At 39.0% G+C, this 20,923-nt stretch overlaps 1 pseudogene; it reads right to left on the bottom strand.

The window, feature by feature from the left end:
* Nucleotides 1-5,626, bottom strand: part of LOC149145024 (dnaJ protein homolog pseudogene) — a 55,346-nt pseudogene extending 49,720 nt beyond the window's left edge.
* Between the last annotated feature and the right edge of the window lie 15,297 nt (nt 5,627-20,923).

Here is a 20,923-nt window from a genome sequence, read left to right as displayed (position 1 = left end):
TCATCCTGTCACACCCTGAACACATCATTTTCACAGTTGGATAACCCAATGTCAAAGATCCTGTGAGGCTAGTGGACCATCACAAGGGTGGTGTCATAGATGGGTTCGAGGGCCTCATGATAAATTAGGGTTGTCCACATATGCCAATGGTATTAAGGGTGTCCATGACAATAATAGGTGGGATGTATTTTACATTACTCGCGTGGGCTAGGTTCTATCAAGATAGACATGCCAACTTCCTAAATCAACTACTATAAGATAATAGGCCGAGGAAGGAAGAGATGTTAGGCAAGGTGATGGTAGCTCTAGAATCGAGCAAAGGTCTAAGTGGAAATTTTATCTACACTAATGTTGGGGTGATGGTGATAAAACTAGAAGAGATTTCTTGGGAAAATAAGTTGAGGTAAATCTACACATTGCAGATAATTGAAGATGCCAAGGGTTTGAGTGGAAAATTTTAAGATTTTGTTTAAATGTAAAGGATGAGTTTCACAAAAATTTCCATCTAGGTGAGATACCATGACTCCCTCCGAGCTATGACCTTAACTCAAGCTAGTAGGTAAGATGGGTACCTTTGGTTAGGGTATCCTATTACTTATGAGTCAATGCAATATGGAAACCATGACTCACTAGGCCAAGGTAGGTTGAGTTCTAATAGCTCTAAGTTATGGATGGAAGTTGAAGGTGGGAGTTCTAATAGCTCTAAGTTATGGATTGAAGAAAAATGTTTCTAATGAGCTACTATTTATGAGAGAAATCAAATATAAAATTATTTCATTTGTCTATAATAAGTTTGTTTTCTCTATTGAAGCAAGCTTTGCTAATAATTTCAATTAAAGAAACTTCATGTATCTAGATTTTGGTCAAATTACCTTAGTCTTGGGAATTGTTCATGATCTAGTCAAGAATTTGTTGTATTCAATTATTTTTAATAGAGAAAATCATTTCTTGTTTTTCACTACAACTTGGTGTAGACCTTATTATAACAAAATTAATGCCCAAATTAGCAAACATTTTACAAAAAATGGTTGATATTCACTTGATGGTCCTAAAATATATTGGAGAATATAATTTTTAAATAAAGCATATTCTATGCTTTGCATTACTTCAATTTTCCTATATTTAATTTATCTTTAACTTGACTTATTTTTTTAAAGATAATATTTGATTAAAAATATTGATTTCCTTACTTTTTCCGATGTCTTTATCAATGTGTCATTTCCTGTATGTAATTGAAAGTGTATCAACTTTTCAATATTGATTTTGTTCCTGTCTCAATAATTTTCACTTGGTACAACCAAGCATGTAAGTGATAATTCCATAATAAACCAACTTAAAGTATTAGTAGTAAGCATACAAGGTGAAAAATTAGTTAAGGAAGGTGAATAGGATGTAAGGTGACCATGTCGTTAAGAAGTGAATAACAAAGAGGCAACGAGTGGCAACGTGTCACGCCCCTACACTAGTGGTACTCTTCCAACCGCACTATAGGAGGTGCGGCACCACCGACCCTTTTCTTTTCACCAATACTCATGGTCATGGACTACACCTTACTTCTATACTTAGTTTATTTTTTTCACTTTACCAAGTACTTCCATTCATTATAACACAATGGTTAAACATTCATTAGTATTAACGTGAAATGCACAACAATATAGATGGGAGGGGCAACTCCCTGTAAAGAGCTTGCCCACAATATATTATAACATATACAAGTTCAATCCTGAGGAAACCCTAGATTTACACTTAGAATATTTTTTACATTCACCAGCAAAACGCGTTCAGCCAGCTCATCGGTGTGCCCACACGGTCACCCGAATGACTCTTGCCCAACTCCTCATTTGCCTCCACACATTCACCCAAACACATTTCGTTCACCGCGTTTAACTCGTCGGATGCTCCCACCGAACACCTAACTCACCCACTGATGGGTGCTCTCCATCGAATGCCCAACTCGCTAAGTCTCCACAAGCGAGTCGTTCACCATGCACACCCGTTCAAGACTTCGCACGAACTCCCGTTCACCAACTCGTGTCATTTGGGCGGGCACCCTACCACACACTCGCACGCCCTCGAACGAACTTCCGAACGATTCTTTGAATGACCTCTAAACGACCTCTGAACGATCCTTCGAACGACCTTTGAACGATTCTCTGAATGACCTCAAAACGACCTCTGAATGATTTCCTGCACGAACATTTGTTTAGCCCTGCAGGAACATTCGTTCAGCCTTCCGAACGACTTCCGAACGATTTCCTTTACATTCGTTCAGCCCTGCATGACCGTTCGTTCAGCTCTGCACGACCATTCGTTCATCCCTCCGAACGACTTCTTGAACGACCCGTTCAGAAATCACGTGTGTGTCTGCCTATGCGCCCTGGCTCGCCCTACTACGCCCTCGACCTGCACCTCATCTCGCACCTTTGTTTCGGTGTGAGTTCTTCAGCCTAACCGCCTGCACTACGCCTTTATTTCAGACCTCAAACCCACGCACTTCCACTTCTGCGTTTGATTTCTTGGTTGATCGATTAATGATTTAGCTCCACGCCAAACCACTCAATATATATGGCTCGCCCCTTTCCATGAACTGATGTGTCTTCATGTTCGGCTGACCTCCATACATCTCCACTTTAACCTTTGTTTTATATTTTTGAATGGGTCAGCTCGCCCGTCAGCTGACCCAACCTTCGTGTGTCATTATTTGGCCTGCCTACTCGTTGACCCGCTGAGACCGCTCGCGGCCTATATAACCAAACACCGCCACAACTCTTCATTTTATTTCACATTTTCCTCCATTCGCTAACTATCCCGTTTTGGCTCGCCGACACTTTCTCTCCGTGCACCCTCGCCCAAACCTACCTCCAGCTCGTGGGCATTACATTCTCCCCCACTTGAATTCATTGTCATACTCGACAATCTCTCATCCTAGCAACTATCTGTCACCAAGATACCCATACTAAGGCATATAACCCATCGGTATGTCATACATTGGAAAGTCTCCTCAATCCATGATCATCAACCACATCCATCGCAATCTCCACATGCTGCTCCCATCATGTAAGGCTGGCCCCTCCAACTCAAGCTACATGCTTACTGCAACATATCATGTCAACCTCATCATGTATCGTCATCGTGTGAACTGCTGCCATGATACTCCAACATAATGCTAACACATCTCTGTACACTGCTAGCCCTCATGACTCGAACTAGTCAGGTGATCAATCAAACTATCACGCTCAAACCATGAGAATGAACATCCTCATGCCATCATCAATCGTTTCTTAGACTCATGTCACAACATCAACTTATTCAAGAATCCCTTTCCATATAAGCCATGTCTAGGTCCATGAAGTAGTCTTCATCTTAACTGCAACATGTTGTCCATGATGTTTTGTATCAATTTGCTGCATGAAATCAGTCACATATATCCAACATCATCATCCATATGTGTAAACTTCATCTCCTCAATATGAAGAGATCCTCTCATCAAACCCGACTCTCGATGTGCCACATCCAGATTCATGAAGCAACCTCCATCATATATGCAATGTGTCATCCCTCAAGTCTGCCAAAGAAACAAGTATACACCTGTCTCATCCATCCATGTGTAAAAAGTTGTTAAGTCTCGGCTCATCCCATGCCCAAGTGTTGCCACCAAGGCATCATCATCGTTGTAACTCCATCACTCCAAAGTGTCTCAAATCGATCCTCCTCATCAAGTCACTCTTTCAAGCATACCCATACATGTACTCAAAAGTATGCAACCCATCCTACATCAAAGTCCCTGACCTCAACTCCTCAATGCATCAAATCCTCTAAGTCCACCATAATATGAAGTCCCCAAAAGTCACAACCTCATGTCATCATGAGCTCCATGAGTCATCTCCAACCAACACCCTAGCAAGCATACATGTCTTGGCCCAAAGGTCTCTGCAAGATGACTCAGCTCTCCATGTAGTAGGAATGCTCCATATTCTACTCACAAATCCAACAAAGTCCATGGCCTTGTTGTACCTAAGTGCACAACATCTCCATCAGCTTATAAAGTCAAACATCCCCATGTCACACCACCAAATATACCTACAAAACATCCCTACCTTACTCCCCATGTGATACCTTTACAAGTGCTCCTGCATAATCTCCCTACATAAGACTGCCATGCTTCATATCTCCAACCTGAAGTCCATGACTCAAGTTTCCCATGTTGTCTAACTAGGTAGACCCATCACAAAAATTGGTCATCCTCACCCAAGTCTGCAAATCAGTCTAGTGAACTCGGTCACTCAACCATATATCATCGTCACATGAGCCTCTTCCACCATGGCTCCCCCACTAAAAGTTTCACCAAGACTTCCTCTTGGTCTCGGCCATGAGAAGTCCACCCAAGTATCATCATACTCAAGTGTGTGCCCTCCTCCAATCCGTCCATGAGTCATGTTGAGCACTTAGCCAATTCGCCATGTGGCTAGCATGACCCATTCCTCCATAATGATCATCATGTTCCTCCCTTGTCATAGGCCTTTGTACCGTCTGCCATAAGGTCACAAACAAACCCAACAAGCCCTGTAATAGTAAATGACCCTTGCTTCTCCATACACGGTCTCTTTATAGACATCCACGGTAAGATCCTCCCTTGCATCAGTAAACTAATTTTTCTCTTCCGTGCATATGGTTCATCTTCCAAAAGTTTCACTCAAACACAAGTATCAATAGTACTTACTTCCTCATGAGGCCCCTCTATGTGAGTTTCCTCATCCACCAATGTCTGCAAACTACATGATCATGGTTCAACTTGAACAATTTCAAGTTCCTCCTCCATCGTTGTCATATCTGCAACATCCTTAAATATCATGGCTTCCTCTTCTTTGTCATTGCAATCTGCAACTGCAACCTGCTCCATTGTCCAACCAAGTCCAAGAAGTTCGTCTTCAACATTCATTTCCAAGACTTCAAGTTCATCTTGAATCCATGGTTCTCTTCCTTCATCCGCTTCAACCTGTATAAGGTTAGCAAGAGCCTCCCTTCACATTCTTCCAAACCTGCCATGTCCTGCTGCTCAGCTTTACCCAAGCACGATGCTTCACCTCTGCTAAACCTGTCATGAAGTGTAGTGGGATCAGCGTCTTTGCAAATCCTGCATCTCATTCACCATCAGCTCTGATACCAACTGTCACACCCCTACACTGGTGGCATTCTTCCAACCACATTATAGGAGGTGTGGCACCACCGACCCTTTTCTTTTCACCAATACTCACGGTCATGGACTACGCCTTACTTCTATACTTAGTTTATTTTTTTCACTTTACCAAGTACTTTCATTCATCATAACACAACGGTTAAACATTCATCAGTATTAACATGAAATGCACAACAATATAGATGAGAGGGGCAACTCCCTGTAATGAGCTTGCCCACAATATATTATAACATATACAAGTTCAATCGTGAGGAAACCCCAGATTTACACTTAGAATATTTTTTACATTCACCAGCACAACGCGTTCAGCCAGCTCGTCAATGCGCCCACACGGTCGCCCCAACAACTCTTGCCCAACTCGTCATTTGCCTCCACATGTTCACCCGAACGCGTTTTCTTCAGCTCGTCTAACTTGTCGGACGCGCCCATCGAACACCTAACTCGCCCATCGGCGGGCACTCTCCACCAAACACCCAACTCGCCAAGTCTCCATCAGTGAGTTGTTCACCATTCACACTCATTCAAGGCTTCGCACGAACTCCCATTCACCAACTCGAGTCATTCAGTCGGGTGCCCTACCACGCCCTCGCATGCCCTCGAACGACCTTTCAAGTGATTCTTCGAACAACCTTCGAACGACCTTCGAACGATCCTTCGAATGACCTTTGAATGATTCTCTGAAAGACGTTCGAACGACCTTTGAACGATTTCATGCATGTTCATTTAGCCCTGCATGACCATTGATTCAGCCTTCTGAACAACTTCTGAATGATTTCCTGCACATTCGTTCAACCTCCACGACCATTCGTTCAGCCCTCCGAATGACTTCCTGAATGACCCGTTCAGAAATCCCGTGTGCCCTGCCTCGCCCAGCGGCGCCCTCGACCTACACCTCAGCTTGCACCTTTGTTTCAGCGTGAGTGCTTCGGCCTAACCACCTGCACTATGCCTTTATTTTAGACCTCAAACCCACACACTTCCACTTCTGTGTTTGATTGCTTAGTTGATTGATTGATGATTTAGCTCCACACCAAACCACTCCATATATATGTCTCACCCTTTTTCATGAACCGATGCGTCTTCATGTTCGCCCGACCTCCATACATCTCCACTTTAACCTTATTTTTATATTTTTGAATGGGTCGGCTCACCCATCACCCGACCCAACCTTCACGTGTCATTGTTTGGCCTGCCTGCCTGTCAACCCACTCGGACCGCCCATGGCCTATATAGCCAAACACCTCCACAACTCTTCGTTTTATTTCGTGTTTTCCCCCATTCGTTGACTGTCCCGTTTTGGCTCGCCTTCACTTTCTCACCGTGCGCCTTCACCCAAACCTGCCTGCATCTCATGGGAGTTACACAAAGTCTCTAGATTGAAGCAATGTGATTATTATTACCATGATTTGAAATTCCATTGCACATCGTGTTTTGATTTCTAAAGGAACGACTTTTATTAACCCAGACTGATTTTTTCTTCATCTGTGTGGAGCGAGTGTGAATTTCTAAATGATCTCCAGCATCCAAGGAATATGATTTGAAATGCATGGAACCACTGGACTTTTTACCATTTGAAATTGGTTTAGGCATAGGCAAATTAGCTGCAATGCTAGACAAACGAGAATTCATCAGGGAAGAACTATTTGAAATTGGTTTAGGCGTAGGCGAATTAGTTGCAATGCTAGAAAAATGAGAATTCTTCCAAGAAGAGCGGTTAGAACATTAATCATGATTGCAACGACGTTGTTCATTGTTCCCACGTCATCAAGTTTAATGTGAGTCCCACATCATCAAGTTTAATGTAAGTCGACACATTTAATGTGAGTCTGCAAGAGTAGATAAGACATCAATTCAAGGAAGTGGAGATCATTATTGATTCTCCTACTTATGTATCTATAAAAAATAATATTTAGTAATGAAATAATAAGCTCTTCCCTAGATTATTCAATGTTTTCGTTATGCTATCAGAGCTCAGGTGAGTTGTGGGAGAGGCCGCCTTGTGTGGTGGAGCGTGATCTCGTTGTTGTGAATTTTGAGTAGTTGCGAGCCTATTGTAGTTGAGTTGAGCTATGACTCTAAGTGTGGTATCTCTGTGAAGGGCAAAGGAAAGTCGAGTTGAATTGGTGAAGAGCAGCCGATGTAAACAAATTTCGGTGAATTAGAGAGCCCTGCACTTGGAGGAGGCTAACTTGAACCTGTCCATGAGACCGTGAAGCCTGAAAAAGAAAACAAGGATGGATCGTTGCCTAGGTGCTGCTGCATATGTGATGAGAGTTGTTTGAAGACATTGTTGTGTGCGTGAAGAAATTGGAAGAGGCATCGAGGAGCCGCCTTGAGATGCAACAAGCAAAGGTTGTGTTGAGATCTAGTTGTGATAAGCTCGGTGGAGCTGTTGATGTTCATTGTAGTCGTAAGAGTGTTTGGAGTGTGGTTTTATCTTGTTGCAGCTGCCATCATGAACCAGAGGGTCGAGATCTGTGAGGCTTTGTCGTGTTGTTGTGTTGCGCCTGCTGTCCATAAGCCTTGTTGGCTCTTTGCTGATGAGAGCCATGATTTGAATGTGTTGTTTACTTCCATTCATAAGAATTTGGTTTCGATGGGAGTGGCCAAAGGAGAGCACGGTTTGATGGACAATGCAGTCTGAGCTCAGTGGTGTGTAGTGTGAAAATTGTTGAGGAGCGCACATCGAGAAGCTACCACAGATGGATGTTCTGTGGATGAGTGTGGCCTACTGAGTGAAGCCCCAGTTGTGGCAAAGGAAAACAAATTGCGTAGTTCTATTTGGTAGTGAGTTAAGCACACATACCTGCCTGGGGTGTGAGTAGAGAATCCCACCGTGGAGGCGTCGGTGTAGATTGTGTGTTGAGCCTGGAGGAGTTGGAGAGCTCATCATGGGAGCTGATTGGCTGAGCATGGAGCTGCAACCTGTGACTGGTGCGTGTGCAGCAGAGTGAGAATTAGTGCCCCATTTCAGAGTGAGTGGAAACTTCTGTGTGCCTATGTCGAACTTGAAGTCGATTTTTTCAGTACTCAATCCAGAGAGGAAAAGATAAAGGTTAAATATTGTTTGTGTAAAGTTGTGGAGAGGATAAGGGTTAAAGATTGTTTGTATAAAGCTGTGGCAGCCACCCTATGTGGAGAGCCCGGTAGAAGGTCACCTATCTAATTGGAGTACACTGATATTTTTGATGATTCATTTTTAGAGAGTCTATTTGGAATTATTTTTGGGCCTGGTAATATTTTTTATTCAGTTATTATTTTTGAATCACAAGAATTATTAGATCAACAGAATGATTTTATTGATGATCATAAATATCAAGAGTTGGAGTCCATTCCACATGAGAGCAAAACTTGATTGTCCCTGAACCCAATTGCTAGTAATGTGATTGGATCTGCTTCTAAGATGACTACAACAGTGGAGGATAGTACCAAGGATGTTGTTCTCATGTTCGAATATGAGTGCGTTTTGGTGGCTCCTCGTAGAAAGTGGGAAGAGAATGAATTATATTACCTTATCTAGGATCTTGCCTTGCATCCCAATTGGGAAGAGGTTGCTAATGTTAAATACATAAGCAAAGAGCAATTGGAAGAGCTCATAAGGAAAGCGAAAAAGGTGAAGATGAAACTGCACCAACAAATGAATAAGCATGGACCATTTAGCGAAAAGGAAAAAATGAAATGTTTTGTTGTGAGCCTCACTAAAACTTAGACCAGCAAGCAAGTTAAAGTTTAGGTCGTCGTGATTAAAGGGAGGTGTGAGAACATTAATCACGACTGCGGCAAACAACGCCCCTCACTATTCCCACATGATCAAATTTAATGTGAGTGGACACATTTAATGCGAGTCTGCCAGGATAGATAAAACATCAGTTCAAAGCCGCGGAGATCATTATTGATTCTCTTGTTGGGAATTTTCTGTTTAATTCCAAAACAAATATACAGAGGAAAGATGCTCTGTTTCAACCCAAGAAATTAAAATTTGTTTGCGGAAGAACAAAGTTTACATATATAAACAAAACCTTTGTATTAAATAAAAACTGTTGTTACAAACTTCTTTCTCTCTCAAAGGGATTACAACCAGAGACTGCTTCAAATGCAGTTCCAAAACCTTCACTGTCTCTTATTTAAAATTTACTCTGTCTCAGCTGGAAAACTTTACACTGCTGTGTGCGTAAAAATTTCATTCATTTACGCTGATGCATACACCATTACATATTCGTTCTCTTAAAAAAAAAATTGCTCTCGCACTGCTGCGCATTCCTTTCGTTTTCTCAACGGACAACCACACAAAAAAACTTCACGCTACTGCGTGCTTCCCCTTGCATATGCAATGAATAACAAAAAAAACATAACAATACTATATCCTATGCCCATACTTCCCGTGAATTAAAAAACTAATAAAATTAAAAGCTTTTACCAACGTTTACCATTCACATTAAATTTCATTAATGTTTCTTTTCTGACAAAGCTGGCGGTCAACGAGAATTGCACTTCACGTCAAGTCATGGTGCAGGCATGTATCAACCGTTGATCTCATCAGACGGTTGACAAACCATATCGCGCGGCCTTTTCTGCTGAAGTTTACGCTCCGGGAAAAAACCTATTTTGCAAAACTGCTCATCCACGTGTCCGCTGCTGATTGTAATCGCTGCCCCTCCGAGAAATACCACCGTCTCATGAAAAGCAGTGCGATGAACACTGGCGGTTTTCTGGAATATAACGTGGCAGTGGAAATTATAATTTCAACACTCCCCTTTAATTTCAACTACTGGGTTATCAGTCATACCCAAACATTTCCTTAAAAATTTAAAACTTTTCTTCCCCAATGGTTTTGTCAGAATGTCTGCAACCTGCTCCTGAGTTCTGCAGTGTTGTAAAACAATTTCTCCATTGTTTACCAATTCCCTGATGTAATGAAACTTTGTGTCAATGTGTTTCGTTCTCTTATGAAACACAACATTCTTGGATAATGCAATAGCTAAGCTATTGTCACAAAAGATCATAGTTGCTTTTACTTGCTCTTGGCATAAGCTCCTTAACATCATTCTCATCCAAATTGCTTGACACGCTGCTGCTGTAGCTGCCACATATTCTGCTTCTGCTGTAGACAATGCTACAATAGGTTGTTTTTTAGAATCCCATGAAATGGCTCCTGAACCCATGTGAAAAACATAACCGGATGTGCTTTTCTGATCATCTACACTTCCAGCCCAATCACTATCAATGTATCCAATTAAATATGAACATTCTGAGATGGTATATAAAACTCCAAACATTTTAGTACCTTTAACATACCTCAGAAGCCTTTTTTCTCCCTGCAAATGTACTTCTTTTGGCCTCTTCATGAATCTGGAAATTAAACTAACAACATACATTACATCCGGCCTCGTTGCATTCAAATACATGAGGCTGCCAACTATGCTCTTGTACAAACTAGGATCAAAATCCTTGTTGTTGTCATCTTTGCTGAGTTTTAATCCCATAACTATGGAAGTGCTTGCTGCCTTTCTCTCTTGCATGTTAAATCTTTCCAACACTTCATTAACATATTTCCCTTGTGAGATAAAAATCCCATTTCTATTTTGTTCTACTTCTATTCCTAAGAAGTATCTCAGCAAACCTATGTCAGTCATTTCAAATTCTTCTTTCATGACTGTTTTGAAATTTTCAATAAGATAGTCATCATTACCTGTGAAAATAACATCATCAACATATAACACAACAAATAGTAATTTACCATCCTTTTCTTTGGGTGGGTTCTCCCTCACACTTTTCAAATCCATTTTCCAGTATATAGGAATCTATCCTACTGTACCACGCTCTTGGTGCTTGCTTCAACCCATAAAGAGCTTTATTTAATCTGCATACTTTGTGCCCTTGGCCTTTTTTTTCATACCCTGGAGGTTGTTCAATGTAGACCTCTTCCTTTAACACTCCATTTAGAATTGTTGACTTCACGTCCATTTGGTAAATTTTCCACTTGTTTTGCGCTGCTATGGACCACACTGCTCTCATTGTTTCCATTTTAGCAAACGGTGAAAAATTTTCCTCATAGTCTCTCCCATAATGCTGTTTATATCCTTTGACAACCAGTCTTGCCTTGTGTCTTTCTATTTTGCCTTCAGCCTTACTCTTGGTCTTGTAGACCCATTTAACTCCAATGACTTCCTTTCCTTTTGGTAGTTCAACTAAATCCCATGTCTTGTTTCTTTCTATGGCATTGATCTTCTCATCCATAGCTTCTATCCATTTTCTATCCTTAATTGCTTCCTCGAAATGAACAGAGTCATCAACATGACAATATAAAGCAAACAAAGAGTTCATACCTTCATTTGTTGCCTCTTGTTCATAAATATCACTTAAATTTCTGAACTTCTTACCTCTTTCATTTGGTGTACTAGTGCTTGAAGAAGCACTTGAATTTCCTCCTTGTGATGTGCTTGGAGAAGCACTTTCATTTCTCCTCAAGGGTGTCTTTTGCTGTCCTTGTGTTGGTGTTGCTATTTGGGGATGTGTTTCAGCCATCTCCTCATCATCTTCATCATGTGACAAAGAGTTTTTAACACTCACTGTTTTTTCTATGCTTCTATCCCAAGCTTCCTCCTCAATGAATTGAACATCTCTACTCAAAATAAACTTCTTGGTCGCTGGGTTATACAACCTGTAAGCTTTGGATTCCTCACTATATCCAATGAAAATACATTTCTCCCCTTTACTATCCAACTTCTTCCTTAGTTGATCTGGAATGTGTGCATAAGGCACACATCCAAAAACTTTCATGTGGGTGACTCCTTGCTTTGTTCCACTCCATGCTTCTTCCAGCACTCTGTTCATGACTACTTTTATAGGGCATCTATTCAAAATGTACGTTGCACAATGTACAACTTCAGCCCAATAATCATTTGGTAAATGCTTTGCCTTTAACATACTCCTCGCCATATCCATGATTGTCCTATTCTTCCTTTCGGCAACTCCATTTTGCTACGGAGTGTACCTAGTGGTAAACTGCTTATGAATTCCATTTTCTCTAGAAAAACGTAGAAATTCTTTGGAGATATACTCACCTCCTCTATCAGTTCTTAGGACTTTGATATGTAGCTCGCTTTGGTTTTCTACAACTGCCTTGAAATTGCAAAATATTTCAAACACTTCACTTTTGTTCTTCAGGAAATAAACCCAAGTTTTTCTAGTAAAATCATCAATAAATGTTAGTATATAGTGGCTGCCTGCTAGTGATGGAGTTTGCATCGATCCACATAAATCTGAGTGGACAATCTTTAAGGGTGTTTTTGTCCTTATGCTTTTCTCTGATGGAAAACTTTCTCCGTGTTGTTTCCCCAAGATACAACCTTCACAAAGGCTGTCTTGTTTCTCTATCAATGGTAATCCTCTTACCATTCCTTTTCTATTCAACAAGTTAAGACCTCCAAAGTTGAGATGTCCAAATCTCAAGTGCCACAACCAATTTTCATCTTTTGGTTTGCTTTGGAAAGCCTCTTGTGTCATTGCTGCTATTTGTTCTTTATTTTTTAAATTTGTCTTCATTCTGAGAGGGAACATCCTGTTCCTTGTCATCTTTACTTTAGCAATACATTGTTTGCTGGGTGCTCTATCCATGATGGTGCATACATCATCCACAAAGAAAACATTGTAATCCTTTTGAACAAGTTGTCTAATACTTAAGAGATTACATTTCATTCCAGGAACATAATAAACATCTGCTATGGTTTTTTTTTCACCTTTCTTTGTTAAGACATTTACTTCACATTTTCCCATAGCAGAAACTTTATTATCAGTCCCTAGTGTGACATGTGACTTCACTCTTTGATCTAACATAGAAAACAGGGCTATGTTTCCTGTCATATGGTTACTGCAACCGGAGTCTAGAAACCATACATCTTCACTATTTTCTTCAACCATATTACAAGCTAAAAACAAATTATTTTGGCTGATATTTTCTCTAGTGAAATTTGCACTAGTTCTATTACTCATATCATGCTGCTTCTTCCTACATTCATTTGCATAATGACCATATTTTTTACAATAGTGACATTGGAGATTGGATTTATCATACCTTTGTCCTTGAGCATGATGTTGTCCACTTTGTTGGCTGTTGCCTCGGCCTTGGTTCTGATTTGGATTGCTGCCTCTTCCTTGAGCATTTGTTGCACTGTTTCTTCCACATCTGTTTTGGCTTCTGCCTCTTCCTCTCTTGTTTCCTCTGCCTTGACTTCTTCCTCTTCCAAAGCACATCTGGGTCTTAAAAGCATGCTCTAAAGATGAGTTTTCATTTCTACTCAATCTCGGCTCATGTGTTATCAGTGATACATGTTGTTCATCAACTGAAAAGTTTGTGAGATCCTTTATCTCTTCTATGGTGGTGAAAATCACATCGAAACTTGAGGGTAGAATCCTCAATAGTTTCTTCACAATCCTCCTTTCTTCGAGAATCTCTCCATGAGACCTTATCTGTGTGACTAGACTAATCACATGTGTGAAGAATGAGTCAATATTTTCTAACTTCTTCATACAAATATTCTCAAAATCTCTCCTCAGCAACTGTAGTTTTGTTGTCTTTACTTTCTCTGTGCCTTGATAGGTTGTCTTGAGAGTTTACCATGCTTCTTTGTATCTCTTAGCTGCTGCTATCCTTGGAAACACACTCTCATGCACTGCTTGATACAAAAAGTAGAGGGCTTTAGAATTATTCTTCTTGTTGCTCTTCAAGAGATCTTTCTCTGTCTGAGTTAAATTATTACACTCATTTTCATCTGCTAGTTCTTCAAAACCCTCCCCAACAAATTCCCATAAGTCTTGGGAAGTAAGCAAAGCTTTCATAGTTATTGCCCAATAGTCATAGTTTTTCCCATTAAATTATGGGAGCTAAGTATTACAAATACCCATCCTAGTGTTGGCTCCAGTGATTATTGCACTCTTAACTATGCTTGAAAATACTTGACTATGTATTTAAAATCACTGACTATCTTCAACAGTAATACAAAAACTAACTTGAGAAATACCTTGGATTTTTTGAGTGAGTCTTCACTCTGTTGGAGAAGCTGTTGCAGCAAGAAATCCTTCCTTCAGCTTCTTTAACACCTTCAAAGAGCCTGGATAGGCTCCGATACCATGTTGGGAATTTTCTGTTTAATTCCAAAACAAATATACAAAGGAAAGATGCTTTGTTTTAACCCATGAAATTAAAAATTTGTTTGCTGAAGCACAGAGTTTACACATATAAACAAAACCTTTGTATTAAATAAAAATTGTTGTTACAAACTTCTTCCTTTCTCAGAGGGATTACAACCAAAGACTGCTTCAAATGCAGTTCCAAAACCTTCACTGTCTCTTCTTTAAAATTTACTTTGTCTCAACTTGAAAACTTTACACTGCTGTGTGTGTAAAAAATTCATTCATTTATGCTACTACATACACCATTACATATTCGTTCTCTTAACAAAAAAAATTGCTCTCGCGCTACTGCGCATTCCTTTCGTTTTTTGAACGGACAAACACACAAAAAAAACTTCACGCTACTGCGTACTTCCCCTTGCATATATGAATAACAAAAAAAACATAACAATATTATATCCTATGCCCATACTTCCCCTGAATTAAAAAAACTAATAAAATTAAAAGATTTTACCAACATTTACCATTCACATTAAATTTCATTAATGTTTCTTTTCTGACAAAGCTGGCGGTCAACGAGAATTGCACTTCACGTCAAGTCATGGTGGTCAACGAGAATTGCACTTCACGTCAAGTCATGGTGCAGGCATGTATCAACTGTTGGTTTCATCGGACTGTTGACAGACCATATCACGCGTCCTTTTCTGCAGAAGTTTACGCTCTGGCAAAAAACATGTTTTGCAAAACTGCTCATCCACATGTCCGCCACTGATTGTAATAGCTGCCCCTCCCAGAAATACCACCGTCTCATGAAAAGCGGTGCGATGAACACCGGCAATTTTATGGAATATAACGCGGCAATGGAAATTATAATTTTAACATCTCTTAGGTATATATCTATAAATAATGATATTTAATAATGAAATAATAAGCTCTTCTATAGAGTATTCAAAGTTTCTGTGGCACTGAAATATTATTACCATGATCTGGGATGCCATTGCCCTGAATGTTTTCATTTCTCTAGGCACGACTCTTATCAACCTCGACTGGTTTATCTTATTCTCTGTGCCGAGCCGGTGCAAATTTTTGGATGATCTCCGGCATCGAAGGCGTATGATTTGAAATTGGCGAAACTGCTCGACTATTTGCCATTTCAAATTGGTTTAGCCATAAGCGAATTAGCTGAAAAATGAGAATTCATGCAGTGGAGAATTAACCCAGACTGGTTTTTCTTCTTCAATGTGGAGCCGGCGTGAATTTCTAGAAAATCTCCAGCATCTACATCCAACGTCTAACACAACCACGGGCTCTGTGTTGGCACACGATTTCACCTATTCTTGATTTTTTGATGGGTAAGCAACATCGAAGATTTTGGTATTCAAAGGCTAAACGCAGAACTTATCAGTTGTTGCAGGTTCTTTTTCCTGGACCTCTGAAACTTCAATTTTTCATTCGCCGGGCCTGTCTTTGGGCAGGCGTGAAGCCATCGGTGGGAGGGGAGGATCAACTTAAATCGACCCATTCCCAATTTCTCTATTATAGGATCATTTAATCATCTGTGGAACTGTAAAACATTATTAATACCAGCCAAACGTGCCCACCGATTGTGGACGAGAGGTGGGTTGTGGTGATTGATGGAATGAGTCATGCAAGCGAATTCGAGAGGACTGCAATTCGCTTGCATGACTCATTCCATCCATTAAAATCCTACGCATCCATTGTTGTTAATCAGGTTTGACCACTGGTGCTCCCTACCACGGCCATCGTTATTTTTCTATAAAATACTCTCTTAGTAGATATATACATCTGTATACAATGGTTACAATTTGAGGCCATTATGCTTATCCTTGTCAGATTATTGCAAACATGTCCCTCCTCTGTCCCTTATTGTATTAATTTAAAAAACATTATATAAACACATAAGAGAATAATACACAAGATTCCACGCACCATGTCATTACTAAACAAATATTGTAATTTTTATTTACAATGGGCTTTGGAATTTAAAAAAACATTATACACATATACGTAATAAATAATATCAATATCGACAAAATTATATAGATTCAGGGTTGATTTCATTTGGTTTAAATACGATTCTAGATTAGTTGTTAATTTCATTTTGATGAAATCCGATGTTCAATGATTATATTGTCCTTAAAAATACCCTTCGTTAATTTATTATTTATATTGTATTTATATTATATTATATTATGTTTATTAAATATATATTTTTAAAATTATGATGTTGATGATTAATTTTTACTAATGTCTATTTGTATTTGGTTTATTTGATTTTAGAAAAGGTAAAAAATTAGTTAGAATTTTTTAATATGTTTAAAAATAAGTGAGAGAATTATATTTTTGTTAAGTTAAAAGTCAAGAATGTTGATGGTTTGATAAATATTTTGTAAATTAGATAAAATGTGAGTATAATATGGACAATTTAAGAGAGTGTTTTTCATCTTCAACTTTTCTATTATGGCACATTTGACAAACTTTTTTATTCATAGTGTTTTGGGAATTGACCAACACCAAGTCTCACTATGAAGCTCATGATAATTAGTTGAAAAATTGAAAATGTTCATTTTTTTCTTAACACTAGCTAAGAACAAACTTTTTTATTCATGGTGTTTTGGGAATTGATCAACACCAAGTCTCACTATGAAGCTCATGATAATTAGTTGAAAAATTGGAATGTTCATTTTTTTCTTAACACTAGCCAAGAGAGCGATAATTTTGGTTAACTAAATTAAGGTTGATCACCTACTTATAATATAGAAGCTTCCTTGTTCCCTCTAGCTCTTTATTTGCCCACAATTTCTCCTTAAAATTCTAAATAATAATATTTTTAATATTATCCTAATTTTGCAAGATGATATCCTCCTTTATTCCACAATGTCTAGCCAAGACTGGACATTCTTATGCCACCCTTGCTTTAGTCAAAGGTGGGCTTTTTGGTTAAAGTTAGAGGCAATTTTAGGAAACCTCTAAACGGGACATCAACAACAGTCAAGTCATTTTGTTTAAGGCTCCTAACTGGACATGTAAATTTATGATATAAATCTTTTTTTCTCATTTTATTGAGAGGATTGGTAAGAATTTTCCCCAATCACCTAATTTTCCCCTCTTTAAAAACCACCATTAAATTTGCTATTAGTAAAAAATTACTTGTTTGAGAAAGAGTACATATTTTTTACTAAAAAACATATCAAATCACCTAATCTAGCTAGTGAATTAATTGATATTGATAAATTATAAATAATAACCATTGAAATTTTTCCTATTTATTAATAAAATTATAATAAACTTTACCCAATTCAAAAAAATGAAAGAGAAATATCTCAATCTCAGAGCCTCCATTTCAACTTAGATATAATATATTTTACTAACTCAGTTAAAGAAAACAACACACTAGTATGATAGGGTTATGTACTTCACGATGAATTAATGTGTCTCTTTGTGGGGTTGAGCTAAGTAGACATTGTTCATCCCAACTAATAAGATCCTTTAATTTTTGTCTCCCTCAATCAAACCATTTGTTACCACGTGGCACTCTAAACATCGCAATATGTCAATTTCACTACCACCATGCAAACTATCAACCACACTGAGAGCAACTCCGACCTGGTTAAAGTAAAGATTTCTAAGAATGCCCACAAAAGGAAGGCCGCAAGCACTCTCACACACCAAATATGAAGAATTAGCTTATCATATGAATCCACAATCACTCCTATAATCTTCCCGAGCATGATTCTCAAATATTATTGTGAATTATCCAAAAAAGCGGCATGAGGACATCCAAAATCCATAAGAACCCCAAAGCTCTAAGTAGATCCAACAGCCATATCTGCTCTGAACTCCCCCAGAGACTTTGATATCATCAAAGCCAACATATGTGGACATGACAACCTTAACACCAATGACCAAATCAAAGAAATCCTAGACCTCCCCTTTGGCTCTAGGATACTATTCTAGAACCTTGAAGTAGTGTCGACTAGACTAGTGGAATTGCGCAGGAGGATCCATTTTGCATTCTATGGAATGAGTCACTCGGCTCTAGGACCTTGACAAAGATTGCTCTCATGCCCTAGCAAGACTGTAGGACCTCGACAAGGATTGACTCATGCCCTAGCAAAAATCCAACCCTGACAACACCTTGTGGTGGAGAAAGGAAAGCTAGATGGGTGTCACATGCGTGGGGTAAGGTATATCAACAGTTTGTGCTTATCCGTAGGTTTCTCACACCCTGGGGTAAGGTCTGTCAACAGTTTGTGCTTATCCATAGGTTGTGAGCATTGGAATTGCCTCGTGGCATTTGTATCAGTTTGTGCTTATGCATAGGTTGTGGGATGACTCACCTCGTGGCATTTGTATCAGAGATTTTGGCAGACCTTATGCGCATGCATTCGGTAGAAGGCTCTACTAGTGGTGAGATGATCTTCCTAAATCCTCTATCCTTTGGATGTACTTTGTACCTTTAGGGGCAATTGCTAATTTACCTATATGAAATAAACGTCATGGTCATGGAAGCTAACAACAGTCTGATTGAACAAAATAATTGTCTCGTTGTCACCTGCATTGCATCGGGGAAAGAAGCTTTAGAAGCATACATTGAGACATGGAAACTGATGGAATTGGTTGATGAGTGGGATCCAGAAACCGAGAGTTTGTTGAGTAAGGCAGCAGATAAAGAATTATTCAATATACTAGCACAACAACATTTACCAATGTGATTGATAAACGCCGATAGGCATATATGAAACATATATACAACCACATTTTCCAATGTGGTTGATATACACCGATAGGCTTATATCAACCACATTAATAACTATTATGGGTATTTAGCATTATTAATAACTATCAGATCATGCCAAGGAGAGACAAAGAGTCTCATTATGTAATTGTTTGTTGATGTATATATGCACAGAGATTCAAATTCCAATTTATATAAGTTTGTTATCGAATATTGAATGATGAATGAATGAATTAGCATATCCTGTGTAACAGAGAGTTGCAGGTGGAGTTCGATGATTACACAGAGAGGAACATGACGAGGAGGATCATAATGGATCGTTGAATCCATTAGAGGGATCAAAGCCAAAGCTCAGGAGGAATCATGCAGTAAAACAGCAGAAAGGCCGAAACCTTGAAGAAACCCAGAACCATAGAAACACTGAAGAAATAGCATAAAATCATAAGTAAATAGAATAGTGGAAGAGTAAAGTGTCAGTGCACAACAACCATTAGATCTCATAGATCAATGGCCAAGATTAAATCGCAAAGGAGACAGAGGAATATCGCATCGGCAGAAACCCTTCAAGTATTGTCGAATGGCCAAAGGGAATAAGTGATTGCGATCATGCGATTAATCGTCAACCATCGAATTGCAAGCCTGATCGACAGTTGAGATGTAATCGCATATCGCAAAAGGTTGGAGCTGAAAGACGGTGTGATAGCCGATAGCCGATAGCGATAAGCGTTGATCGGAGATAGGGCAGATCGGTAATCAAAGGTCGGGCATTTCAGAGATCAGATATTGGAAAAGGAGCAGCGCAACGAAAGGTTTAATGTGGAGGCGGACCCGACGATATAGATGAATGAGGGTATGTATTTTTTACGAGTCTTTTAATGCAAAACTGGTGTTAAACAATTCCAATAGTCACATATCAGAGTTGGAGGGGTGAAAAAAGCATATACGTGGTATGACGATGGTAAACGACGATGAGCAATTGCGATAAAGGTAATCTCCGTAAATGTGAAAAGACCAAGGATTGGTGGAAAAGGTATGCTACATATGTTTATTAGTGTATTTCTATTATAAAGCATTATAACAGAAATAAGGCACGATGGGAACTTTTTAGGACTTAATCATATATAACCAATGTTAAAGAGTGGGAAGAGATATATGTGTGGCCATATGATTTACAAAGGTTTATGAGGGTGTATTAAAGCGCCGATAGAAAGCATTGAAAGGGTTTAGACTTTGGGCTAGTCTATTAATATGTTTCTGCCTGAGTTCTAATTAAGGGGGCCTTAACCATTCTTCAATTATAATGAATATTTGACCAGAAATTCATATAAATTCTTGGGTAGAAATGGTTTATGCATAGGTCTATATGCACACTGTGGGTAAAGTAGGGGTAACCCTATGTCATAAATACTACAAATACTAAAATAAAAATCATTTATTTTGCGGTGAGACAATCCTTGTCAGAATGCGAGAATCAACCATGGTTGACCATGATTGATATTATAAACCTAAGAGAATAATAAACTTAAGGGATAGATATTATAAACACAAATGAATAATAAACCCAAGGGATCAATACTAAAACCCCAAGGTATTATGAACCCAAGGGAATAATATTAAACCCAAGGGACTAATATTATAGACCCAACATTCGTAAACCCAAATATAATTATTACAAACACTAAAATAAACATCATTTATTTTCATGGTTCGAAAATCCTTGTGACAATGTGACATTCAATCATGGTTGACCATGGTTGGCTATGATTGACAATGGTTTACCATGATCGATATTATAAACCTAAGGGAATAATAAACCCAAGGGATTAATATGAGAA

Source organism: Pinus tabuliformis, chromosome X, assembly GCF_031772625.1.
Source record: "Pinus tabuliformis cultivar Carrire ecotype Pingquan chromosome X, CPIR1, whole genome shotgun sequence".
NCBI classification, from domain to species: Eukaryota; Viridiplantae; Streptophyta; class Pinopsida; order Pinales; family Pinaceae; genus Pinus; species Pinus tabuliformis.
This window is presented reverse-complemented; position numbering and strand designations above follow the sequence as displayed.